This window comes from Camelina sativa, chromosome 16 (genome assembly GCF_030686135.1).
Source record: "Camelina sativa cultivar CO46 ecotype springtype chromosome 16, ASM3068613v1".
In the NCBI taxonomy this organism is placed as follows: Eukaryota; Viridiplantae; Streptophyta; class Magnoliopsida; order Brassicales; family Brassicaceae; genus Camelina; species Camelina sativa.
Window position 1 is genome coordinate 13,576,050 of NC_141895.1, and position 12,095 is coordinate 13,588,144.

General features: G+C 34.4%; 1 long non-coding RNA gene across 1 annotated transcript; it reads left to right on the top strand.

Annotated features, from left to right (window-relative positions):
* The first annotated feature begins 4,976 nt into the window (after positions 1-4,976).
* LOC147925468 (uncharacterized) lies at positions 4,977-6,200 on the top strand. Its single transcript, XR_015583906.1, has 2 exons — positions 4,977-5,117; positions 5,346-6,200. It is a non-coding gene; the product is annotated as an uncharacterized LOC147925468 (long non-coding RNA).
* Positions 6,201-12,095: the final 5,895 nt, after the last annotated feature.

The window sequence follows — 12,095 nt, forward strand, 5'->3', positions numbered from 1 at the left end:
ACAGAAACGCCGTTTTTACATCCAAGTGATGTATCTTCCATCCGTTTGAGGCTGAGTAAGCAATAATGAACCTAATTGTCTCCATTCGAGCCACAGGTGCAAAGACTTCGTCATAATCGATCCCCTGTTTCTGTACATACCCTTTTGCCACTAACCTTGCTTTGTATTTGTTTAAGCTTCCATCTGAATTCCTCTTGATCTTAAATACCCATTTTAATCCAATCGGCTTCACTCCTGAAGGTAGCTCAACTAGGTTCCATGTGTTATTTTTCTCAATTGACGCAAGTTCATCTTCACATGCTCTTATCCAAATCTCTGACTTAGAAGCTTCAGCATAATTCCAGGGTTCTTCGTTAATAGACAGTAGAAGACCATCAAGTTCCTCATCATGGATAACATAATCTGATAGATACCTTGGTTGTGATATAACTCTTGCAGGTCGTCTTACTGTTGACTGTTGCAGATCATTGTTACCATCATCAATCGATTCATCACCATCTTCTTCTTCATCAGGGCCTTGTCTCAGTTCTGGCTCTGTGAATGTCTGATCATCATTACCATCATCATCGTCTTCACCAGCTTGACTTATTAAACGAACTCTTCTGTTTCCAATATCACCAATCGAAACAGAGAAATCTGAATAATCCTTATGTTCCTCTGTTTCGTCTTTTGTCCAATCCCAGCTTTTGCTTTCATCAAAGCGTACGTCTCGACTCATAATGATTCTTTTACTTAGAGGATCGAGTAACCGGTATGCTTTAGAGCCTGGTTCAGTTCCTAGGTTCACCAACATTCTCGATCTGTCGTCAAGTTTTCTTCTTCCCACAAACTCTGTTTTCGCAAACGCAATGCAGCCAAATGTCTTTAGATGACCAAGATTCGGCTTCACACCTTTCAGCATCTCATAAGGAGTCTTATCCACCAAGGACCTCGTCGCAATCCTGTTGATCAAGTATGTGGAGTGTCGTACGGCTTCTCCCCACAAGTAATTTGGTAAGTCCATATGCTTTAGGATACTTCTCGTCATTCCTAAAAGCGTTCTGTTTCTTCTCTCAACAACTCCGTTTTGTTGAGGTGAATATGGAGCTGTCAACTGTCGTACGATTCCATTTTGTTCACAGAAAGATTGGAACTCAGCTGAGTTGAATTCACCACCCCTATCAGTTCTGAATGCCTTGATTACACACTTAGTCTCCCGTTCAGCTATTCTTTTAAATTTCTTGAACTTATCAAGCGCTTCACTCTTCTCATTTAACAGGACTGTCCACATGTAACGTGAAAAATCATCTATGATCACGAAGATATACCTTTTCTGAGCCATTGTTGACGGTGTGATTGGTCCACAGAGGTCACCGTGTATGAGCTCCAATGCCTGTTTGGCTCTAAACAAGGTTGCCTTTGGGAACGAATCCCTTGTTTGTTTTCCAAGCAAACAAGACATACAAGTTTGTCTTTCAACTTTGATATTCGGTATGCCTGTGACCAAATCTTTGTTTATCATTAGTTTCATTGTATCAGTGTTAATGTGACCCAGTCGTGCGTGCCATGTACTCGAAACCGAGTTCGCTGAGACTAAGTGGAGACATTCAATACTCTCGACTTCCATCATCACCTTGTAAAGTCGATTTTTTGACCTTGATGTTTTCACAATCAGCCTTCCTGTTCGATCATACAGCATCAACTTGTCTTCTAGCATTCGTACCTCACAACCTGCCTCAGTAGCTTGACCTAGACTCACTATATTACTCTTCAAGTCTGGTATATAGTAGATGTTATGTAGAGCTTTCTTCTCACCATTCTCAAGCAAAAACCTTATAGATCCTTTTCCTTTTATGTCAACTCGAGAATCATCTCCAAAACGAACTTTTCCCGATACATCCTCACTAAGTTCATAGAAAAACTTTCTATTTCCACTCATGTGGTTACTTGCTCCATTGTCAAGATACCATATGTTGTCGGTATCCATACCAGCATCAAAGTTGCTCGGTTTCACCTTATCTTCCTGGAGATAGACCACTTCATTCATCATTAACTCATCAGCTGTATGAGTGTCTTCATCCTTTCTCTCGACTATCTCTTGGAGTTTGAGTAATCTATCAGGACAATCAGAGGCGTAATGGCCTTGCTTATCACATCGGAAACAAGTAATATGAGACAGATCTTGTTCCTTGTCCTTCTGTTGAAATCCAAACCTGCCACGACCTCTACCTCTGTAAGAACGAACTCCTCGTCCCCTTCCTCTGTTCCCTCTAAAAGGGTTTGCATTGACAAACATGAGTTTGCCTTGGTCATCATCTTGATCCTCCTCTTCTTCTCCGATTCTTTCTTCATAGGCTTTTAGGCGTCCTACAATGTTTTCGAAGCTTGTTTTGTTCAAGTCAAGTACTTGCTCAAGAGAAGCAACTATGTGAATGAAATTCTTTCGAGGAAGACTTGACATAAACTTCTTAACAATTATAGGTTCTGCAAACTCCTTGCCTAAAGCAGCTGATTTTGTCGAAATTGCAGAGAGTTTCTCTACGAAGTCATCAATTCTCTCGTTGTCTTTCATCTTTAGGCGATCAAATTCTGCCATTAGGGTCTGCAATCTCGCCTCTTTTACCATATCAGCTCCTACATGTCTCGCTCGTATAGCTTCCCACATCTCCTTTGCTGTTTCTTGATCACCAATTTGAAGAGTAAGACAGTCGGGAATGGATTGAACGATGAGAGCGATCGCCAAATCATTCTTAGTTTCATCGATGTTTCCCTTCTCAATTACTTCCCAAGCTTTGTGAACCCTGAGACATATCTTCATCTTCATGGCCCATATAGTGTAATTGCTTGAATTCAGCATGGGACACTTAATGGATGAAGATCCTCCTCCTTCAGACGAACCGAGGTTGTCATCTTTTCTTGTCACCAAAGCTTTGTCTTCTCCACCCTCTGTTAACGACTTCACGTCTTCTCCTGCCATTGTTTCAGCTCTGATACCACGTGTGGATTCAAGAACAGAACACAAGAACAAAACACAAGTATTTTAATAAGAATTGCTCTCTTATTAATCTCAAGGAAACTATCTCAAAACCTTAAGCCTCTCAACACACAAGTTGTGCTACAAACTAGCACCTCCTTATATAGAGGACAACACCAAAACCAAAACATAATAGGAAAAGTCTACACAAACATATCTCTCTTAAGACATACTAATCCTTATCTCATGTATATTTAGATTCTCCTAAACATACTTGACTTTATCCTCAAGTTATTCCAAGCTTACAACAACATGTTATGCCATGAAAACCATTCATTCATACTCGTACAACTGAGTAACCAAATATTCATGGAAGCAAATAGAGAATTTAGACCATCAACGACCTTGTTGCTTTTATGGTTTTTTCTTCTTTGACCCTGACTTCTTCTCCTTCTCTTGTTTTTTCTCGGATAAAGGTTCTGGAAGTGCTTTGACATCCATATCTACAATTCCATCTAATTCTTCCTAGAAGAAGATACATACATTAAAAAAATAAGGTACTTTCAAACAGAAAATCAAAGGGAAGATGAAGGCTCTTTGTATAAAGCCAAAGTTACCAACCAACCTCCAAGAAGCGTTTCAGTGGTTGAAGGATATACGAGCGGTAGTCAAAAACAGAAAGTCCGACAAGGCTGTTTATCAAATCAATCCTCGAGTTTTCAACCAACAAAATCTTTGAATCCATTAGCGGAACCTGCAAGTCAATAGATACATTACGGTGACAACTTCTGTTATTTTTTTATGTCCTTAAGTTAAATCCAGACCACAATTTAACCTTTTTGGTGACCAGAGATTTCAGATGCTTAATGGACTTCAACACTATATCATCACTGATATGTTTATGCCCATGTATATGATTCAGGCAATCTACTAGATCGACACAATCAAATGTCGGTTGCAATGCTCCTTCCAAAAATACCACATTTTAGTTTTTTTTTTCCAAAAATACTACAAAAGTTTTTTTTTTCCAAAATTACCACAAACATAAAAATTGATTTTTAAAAATGTAATTTTTATTTTTAGGTTTGGGTTGACACATTTAGTTTTAGGGCATAGTTTTTAGGGATAGGGTTTAGTTTTTAGAATTTAGGGATTAGTTTTTAGTATTAGAACTTTAATACAATTATGTGGTATTTTTGGAAAAAATACATATTAGTGGTATTTTTGGAAAAAAAACTAAATTGTGGTATTTTTGGAATAAAAACCAATTTTAGTGGTATTTATGACAATTTCCCAAATATTTAAATATTGTTGAACAACGGGTTGTTATTTTAAAACTTATATTATTTTTTGTTTATAGTAAATATTTATTTATATCTTTCATAATAAATGTTTACACATAAGGTATTTAATGTATAATGTTAACGAACAAAAAAAATATTCGATGTGTAATATTATTAAAGTAAAGAAAAATGACAAAAGAAAAATTGTTGGAAGAGAAATTGTTGGTGCGGGAATTGGCACCCCCGACATACCAGTCTAAACCATAAATCCAACCGGTTATCTAAACCCGGGAATTTAATGTCGAGATTGAATTCAACCCTTAAACTACACGCCCGGTCCGATAGCGTGAAGCTTAAAACTACAACATTTTGCTAAAAACTTTTCTATTCTACCACATTATAAAACATTTTTCTCATCAATAAAGTACTGACGATCTATTTCATTCTAAGAACTATCATATCAAACTGGATAGAGCCCAAACGTTGATCTCGAACTATGTCCCTGAAAAACAAAGTTTAAAATCTATTTCCCCCTGAATTAAAACTTCGAAACTTATGTCTCCCCTTAGGTTATATCAGTTTAATCTTTAAACCAAAGCCAAACCATCTATTTCCAAAAACAAACCAAAGCAAACCAAAATAAAATAAATTAAAAGTAAAAATAAAAGTAATGGGGTAAATGAAGAATAATTTAGATTTCAGAGGGAGTGGAGTTGTAAATCTGAAGAAGCTAGCTAAGATCTTCATCGGAACAAAAAATCTCACCTTCGCTCTTGGGAAAGGGTTCGATTTAACGAAGAACTTACATTAAAATACTACAAAGACGACGACGTTACCGCCAGAGATGATCGCTGATGCTAGCTACTCTGTCTCCCTTCTCCGTACGTCTCCCTCTCACTACATCTTCTTCTTTTGGCTGATTTGTCGGTTACGGAGTTATATCATCACCAAAATTGTGAAATCAACAGTGTTCTTCTCAATTTTTTCTTGATCTGACCTTTCCCTAACTCGATTCTCTTGTTTCTTCTTTAGTCTTTGTACTAATAATTGCTAATAAGATGAAGCCACGTGTATTTTGATTTTTTAGTATTTTGATTTTGTTCTTGTAGCTGGTGACATTTTGTTTCCCCTTGAGGTCATGAAGATGCAGAGGATGGTCACAAAAATGAGCCACGTTTTGATTTTGCTCATGTAGCTGGTAACGCACTAAGCTGCGTTAGAATTAGATGGTCACAAAATTATTTATGTAACTTGTGGTGTCGATCACAGTCAGGCATGGAAGTCTATAGTTGGGGATGGTTTTTGACATTTCATATAGTTGATTGTTCTTTTATCCAAAACTGAGTTGAGCTGGGGAAGAGGTGGTGAGAGAAAGAGACGTGATTGGTGGTAGAGAAGATTGGTCTATTCTATTGTCGAGAAAATTAGGTGAGGAAGAAGATGTTGGTTGGTTTTGTAGATAATTAATTGTAATTGGGTTAAAACCGGTTTTCTTGGTTTACTATTCTTTTGTTGGTTAAGATTTAATTAGTACATAATAAACCGATTCAAAACCATGTTTGGGGAGATTTAAATAGAGTAATACTATTTTAGGGAGATATACATATCTAACTTTTGATCGAGGGGGAAATAGGTTTTTAACTTTTTTTCTTGGAGACATATCAATCGAGGTCAAAGTTTGGGCTCTATCTAGCTTGATATGATAGTTCTCGGGGGGGAAATAGATCGTCAGTCCCATCAATACAATAAAACTTCCATGTTTCTCACCACAGCATGACACACCAGCTTTTGTATTGAAGCAAAGGTTGACACATCAGTTAAAAATAAATATCCAATACAAATCAGATTTTTTTTACTCTTAGGTGGACAAAACAAAAGAGAGAGACGATACTCGATTTCTTCTTAGTCCTCGTCGTTTATACGATTGTCGACTGTGCGTTTAATCAATCGATGGATTACTTCTTCTTCTTCCTTGCTGTTTATTTTAAGGTCTGACTATATTTGTGGGTTTAATCAATCGATGGTTGATTTCTTCTTTTTTTCTCACCATTTATTCCACGGTTTTCGTGATTTGGTGGAATTAGGGGTTTCTTCAATTTGATTGATCTGATTTTGACTTTGGGCCTGCACGATGAATGATGCATCTTCACATATCGCCTACCATGAGTAGCATTATGAATTCAAGTAAAATGAGTTTATTGAGTAAGTCTAAGTTGCAGCTCGTCTCAGCTCTTACAGATCTATCTTCCTCCACAACTGCTTCCTCCGTAAAAATGGTTCGTAAATTATTTTTACTCTAAGTTTGTTCAATCAAGAGTAAGGAGATAATTGATTTAAGAAAATATGATTTGTAGAGTTTGATATGTGAGATAGTTCCTGCATCATATGTGTTTCGGTAATGTGTATAGGACTTATTTTGTAATCGATTTTCTACTTCATATGAGTATGAGCAATTCAAGAAACTGAGTGTTCTCTGTTTTGTGTGTTTGTAAATTTATTTTTACTCATTAAGTTTGTTCGTTCAAGGGTAAGGAGATAATTGATTTAAAAAACTTTGATTTGTAGAGTTCGATATGTGAGATAGTGCCTGCATCATATGTGTTTTGGTAATGTGCATAAGACTTAATATATATTGGATTTTTTGTTTCATCTGAGTATGAGCAATTCAAGGAACTGAGTGTTCTTTGTTTTGTGTGTCAATTATCAATCTGCTGAGTTAATTTTTGTAATGATCTTTTGCTTGTTCTTAGTATCGAGCCAGAAAAATATACACCAAAGATGTCAACAAGACATTTACTTAATTTTTGAAGATAAATCTTTGTGTGTTTTTTTTGTTTTATATTCCAAGTATGGCTACTTTTTTACAGTGATTTGTGCATTGGTTTTATGAGCTTTAATGAGAAAGCTTAGTCGAATGTATGCGGTTCTGCAAATTTCAGACTATAAGGTAATTTCAATAAAACCAATTCAATCTTTAGTTTTTTAATAAGATATAATATCTTTTGAAGAAATTAATAACTTGTAGCTACATAATGTGGTCTTAGAATTCAAAATCTCGAATAATTTAAATAAAACATTAAAATGTAAATTAAAATAATTTGTAGATACATAATGTGGTCTTAGAATTTAAAATACTGAATAAGATAAATAGAACATTAAACATAGTGCATGTAGTCCATGAAGCGCCAGATTTCCTTGTATATAAAGCAATCGTTACATACGTCATTGAATTATCTAACAACACATGTGTCCCCAACTTCAATCTCAGTTAAGAGGAGATTGTAATCACGGTATTTCCTCACACTCAACTCTAGAATGACTTGACGACAATTTTGCTGGCATTTTCTTACGACACCAATGCCTTGATTCTTCCAAAGTTGTGTAACATAGTTGAATCCTTTCTCAAACTTCCCTTCCCCAATTAAAATCATTCCATAAATATACATGGCCGAGAAATGAGTAGCTTTAGCCGCATAAAAAATTTGAGCTATGCCTACAGAAATGTCATTTCTGTAATAGTAATCAGTAAGATCACACAAAAATACATATTTTCCAGCCTTAGCACATTCAGCCAAAAAATTTTAAAAAATTGGAATCTTATTCCATGGTGGTGGAAAAACTTCAACAAGATTTTGATACTTCAAAACATCTGTAAATTTTGAAATTCGATGAAATGTCTTGCAAGTAAAGATCGAAGCTTGAAAATCGTCAACAGGTGATTCACCAACTTTTGAAAGAATGATTGATAATGTATATCGGGAAGATCGGTCAGAACCGGTTTGTAACACTTCAGACTCATGAATTTGTTTTTTGTATTTGTCTTTAGAATTGTGATTTAAGGTTACACTTTCTGATCTATTTATAGTTGTCATGGTTTGGACTTTAATGGTTTGAAAAAGTTATGGGAGGACAATATTATTCATTCATTATTGTTTACAAAGATTTTAATAAGTAGTTTCCGAAGGTTTTTTATGTTCTTCTTACATCTCTCAGATGCATGTCTAACTTTAATTAATATTGTTATTAGTAACATGTTAATTAGTTTTCATCTAAGTTGCTTTGAACGTCACAATTGTATATACGTAGAATCAAAATGAATTAAAAGCTTCTAAAAGACATTGAACGACATAACGTAAAAACTTATAATCAATCGTTCATCTAAAAGTGTACATTCATGTTATTAAATCATTGTGAATTGTATTTCTCCTATGGGACTCTTCCAGTTAACTAAGCGATTAAAACCTATAAGACTCTTCCAGTTAACTACGCAACAAATATATATATATATATATACACCTTATTTTCCATCTGGTTTACAAACTTCTAAATCATTAACATTGAACTTTTTTCATCTTGTAAGTTAGTTGGTAATTTCATGGTTCTATTCATATATGATTCTATGTATCTCATTAATTTTTGTTTTACATGCTTCTTTTAGGGTCAATGGATTCACAAAAAGGAGACTTACCTATTCTACTATCCAAAAAGATACCTCTCTCCATGATCTTGTCATTGGGAAAACCATGCAACATGTGGCTGTTCGTATCGTGCGTATGTGGGAAGCACAAAACTTCAAACTCAACGGAGCACTAATGAGTCTGGAGATGCTAATTTTGGATGAAAAGGTATTTTGGTTTTAACCTTTCACATGTAGTAGATCTTTTGATTGAGAAGATTTAGAAAATAGAATTTCTTAGAAGTGTAACTTTGCAGGAAAATATAATTCAAGGATCAATTTTTTCACCGTCGAATTGGCAAATTTGAGGACCATCTCGAAGAGGGGAAAATGTATATAATTAGCAATTTCGAAGTTGTTCCTACCTACGGTTTTTACAAAGTGACAGACAATCCATTTACTATTAGATTTATGGACACCAATAAGATTGTCGAGGTTGCCGAAGATATCTGTTCAATCAAGGTTGAAAAGTTCAGGCTACACAATCATGCTGAAATTTAAAAATTTGTGGGCACCAATATTCACTTGTTTGGTATGTGTTTATATTTTTAAATTAATTCTCTTTTATTTTAATTACTATTAATATCTATATTCACTTTAAATTTATATGTCGTGGGACAAATATTGGAAGTTCAAGGCTCTAATTTGGAAGATTCTACCTCAAATGAAAGGAACGTCCTCTTCTCTTGCTAGAAGAGTTAGTTTCTAATGTTATTTATTTGTAATTTTATAGTAGAAATTAACATACTTTTATAATATGTGCATCAATGAATCAGTACGAGTAACAATTTGGGATGAGCAAACATCAAAATTTCTTCAACAATTCCTCCAAACTGAACGAGAAAACAGTGTCATATATGCACATGTTTGAATCCAAAATTGTTCGCAGGTACTGACAACGTTTTTATCCAAAGAATACATTCTTTTCATACACTATGTTTTAATTTGAAAAACAATTTAGGTAAAATGCATTTGAAATCAAGTGGAGCAACAAAGACATATTTCAATCATGAGTTAGAAGCTGCGCAAGAGTTTATGAAACGGTAAATACGTACAATTAGAAACATTCATTGTATTAATAAGTCAATTGCTTATATTATTCAGATATTTAAATAGGATGGGAATAGAAGACAAAGCAAAACCTCCACAAATAGTTGAACAAAATAACATGAAAAATAAATTGGGAGTTTGGACTATTGGCCAAATATTTGAATACATATATAGTGTAGCGACAGAGGTTTTATGATATTATCCTATGTATTTAATTATTTATTGTAATCAATATGTTATATAAATGTAATTTTATTAACTAATTAATTCATCTGATACAATGTCAAGAAAAAGAATTGCTTTGTTAACCAATACTGATTGGCACTAGTGATCAGAATGGATGGAAATATTTGTCTTATGCTAAGTGCTCAAAGAAGCTTGGTCGTTCTTCCACAACTTTAATATGCAACTCTTGTAACACAAGCACCACAATTGGAGTTGCTACGTAAACTATATACATCTTCTACTATCTATAAATTTAAGCAAAATTTTAATATATTGTTATAATTAAACAGGTTAGTGGAATTAGAGGTTGAAAGTGGGGATAGAACAACCAAATTTGTCTTATTTAATCGAGACGTAAGAAAACTTACGCAAACAACAACTCAAGAGATTACTACTTAAGAGGTATGCACAAATTATTACATACTATTTTAATAATAATATCATTCATATACTTATTTATCTTATTCTAATATGTGTTAACAAAATATATGGAAGGTAATGAAATTCCAACAGTAGAAAACTTTCCAAAATGCCTTACAGAATTTGTTGGCAAAACAATGAAATTTCAAATCAAGATCAGTGAATACAACTTTCGAGCATCCTCCCAAGCTTTCACTGCTACTCGAGTAATCAAAGAAAACATATTGGAAGATTTAAACGCTACTAACAAACCAAGAAAGGTAATTTTTATTATTTTTTTTTAATTATCACTATTTAAATGTATTATTGTTCTATATAGGGTGATGGCCCAAGCACATATACAAAAGGTGCAAACAATGGCAACATCAAAACGTAAGTATCAAAATACAAAAGGTAATCATTTATGTAAACATAGATGATGTATTGAACAGTTTTGATTTAAATAACAAGATAACTACATTTCAAAACTTCTATTATTATGAAATCAGAGAAAAAAATGTCAATCTCAATGAGAGACTTCAACAAAACCGATAACCAGAAACGCTATCACAACAACAGCTGCATCAAAAGGTATACAACTCCTCTACATAGTCATCTACTCTATAACTATATAATATAAAACATCCAACCGTATGAATTAAAATATTTTAACTGTTGAGGAAAACGGAGAAAAAGGTGAAGGAGTGAAAACAATTTGGTAGATTTTTTTTCATGCCATGCAATAGTTTGGGAAAACGAAAGCAATGAGAAAACTAAAGATGGAAAGCCATTATCTTCTATATGCTGCCAAAAAAGACGAGTATCTTTACCTCCCGTAAAGAGACACCATAGCCCCTAGCTCAGTTATTATAATCACATGCCTTCAAAACGAGTATCAAAATTAACAACTCAATGCTGGCTTTTACTTAAGTTGGAGCACAAGTTGATAATTCAGTCATGTCAGCTTACGGACCCTACACATACAAAATTCAAGGACAACTTTATCACAGATTAGGATCACTAATACCAACTGAAGGAAAACAGCCATAATTTGGTCAAGTATACATTTTTGATACAGGTAACGAAGTACAAAACTGTATCAACACAATGTCAAATGAGGATAGTACAACAAGCCTGCAGGAAAAAATATTGGAAGATCTCATTCCCATCTTGGATGAAAATAATTGGCTGGCGGCTGAGTTCAGGAAAGCAAGAGACAAATATGAGTCTAGAAATTCAGAAGAGTTTACAATTTGACTTGTTGGACACGCAGAGAGGGGAAGACAATACGATTTACCTACCATTGATGAAACAACATGTTTAATTGTCAGAGAATTTGGTGAGCAGTATATCATAGTCCAATACAAGACTTCATAACTACAACACATCGACTGTTTACACCCACATTATATGGCTCTACAATACCCATTGTTGTCCCCTTACGAAGAAAGCGGATTCAACCTGCGCATACTTTATGTTAGTGAAAATGAAAGGAAAATCAAGAGGCAATACACTACAATCCGAGAGTATTACACATACTTACTCCAAAAAAGATTTTTTGAGGGGAAAACCATCATAAAAAGAGGACGATTGTTTCATCAATTCATAGTCGATGCGTATACATGTATCGAGGAAGAGCGTTTGAAATTTCATACACTCAACCAAAAGAAACTAAGGGCATCCTCAACAGCAAAATGCTAATTTAAGTTTTCTGAAACAAAAATAATTA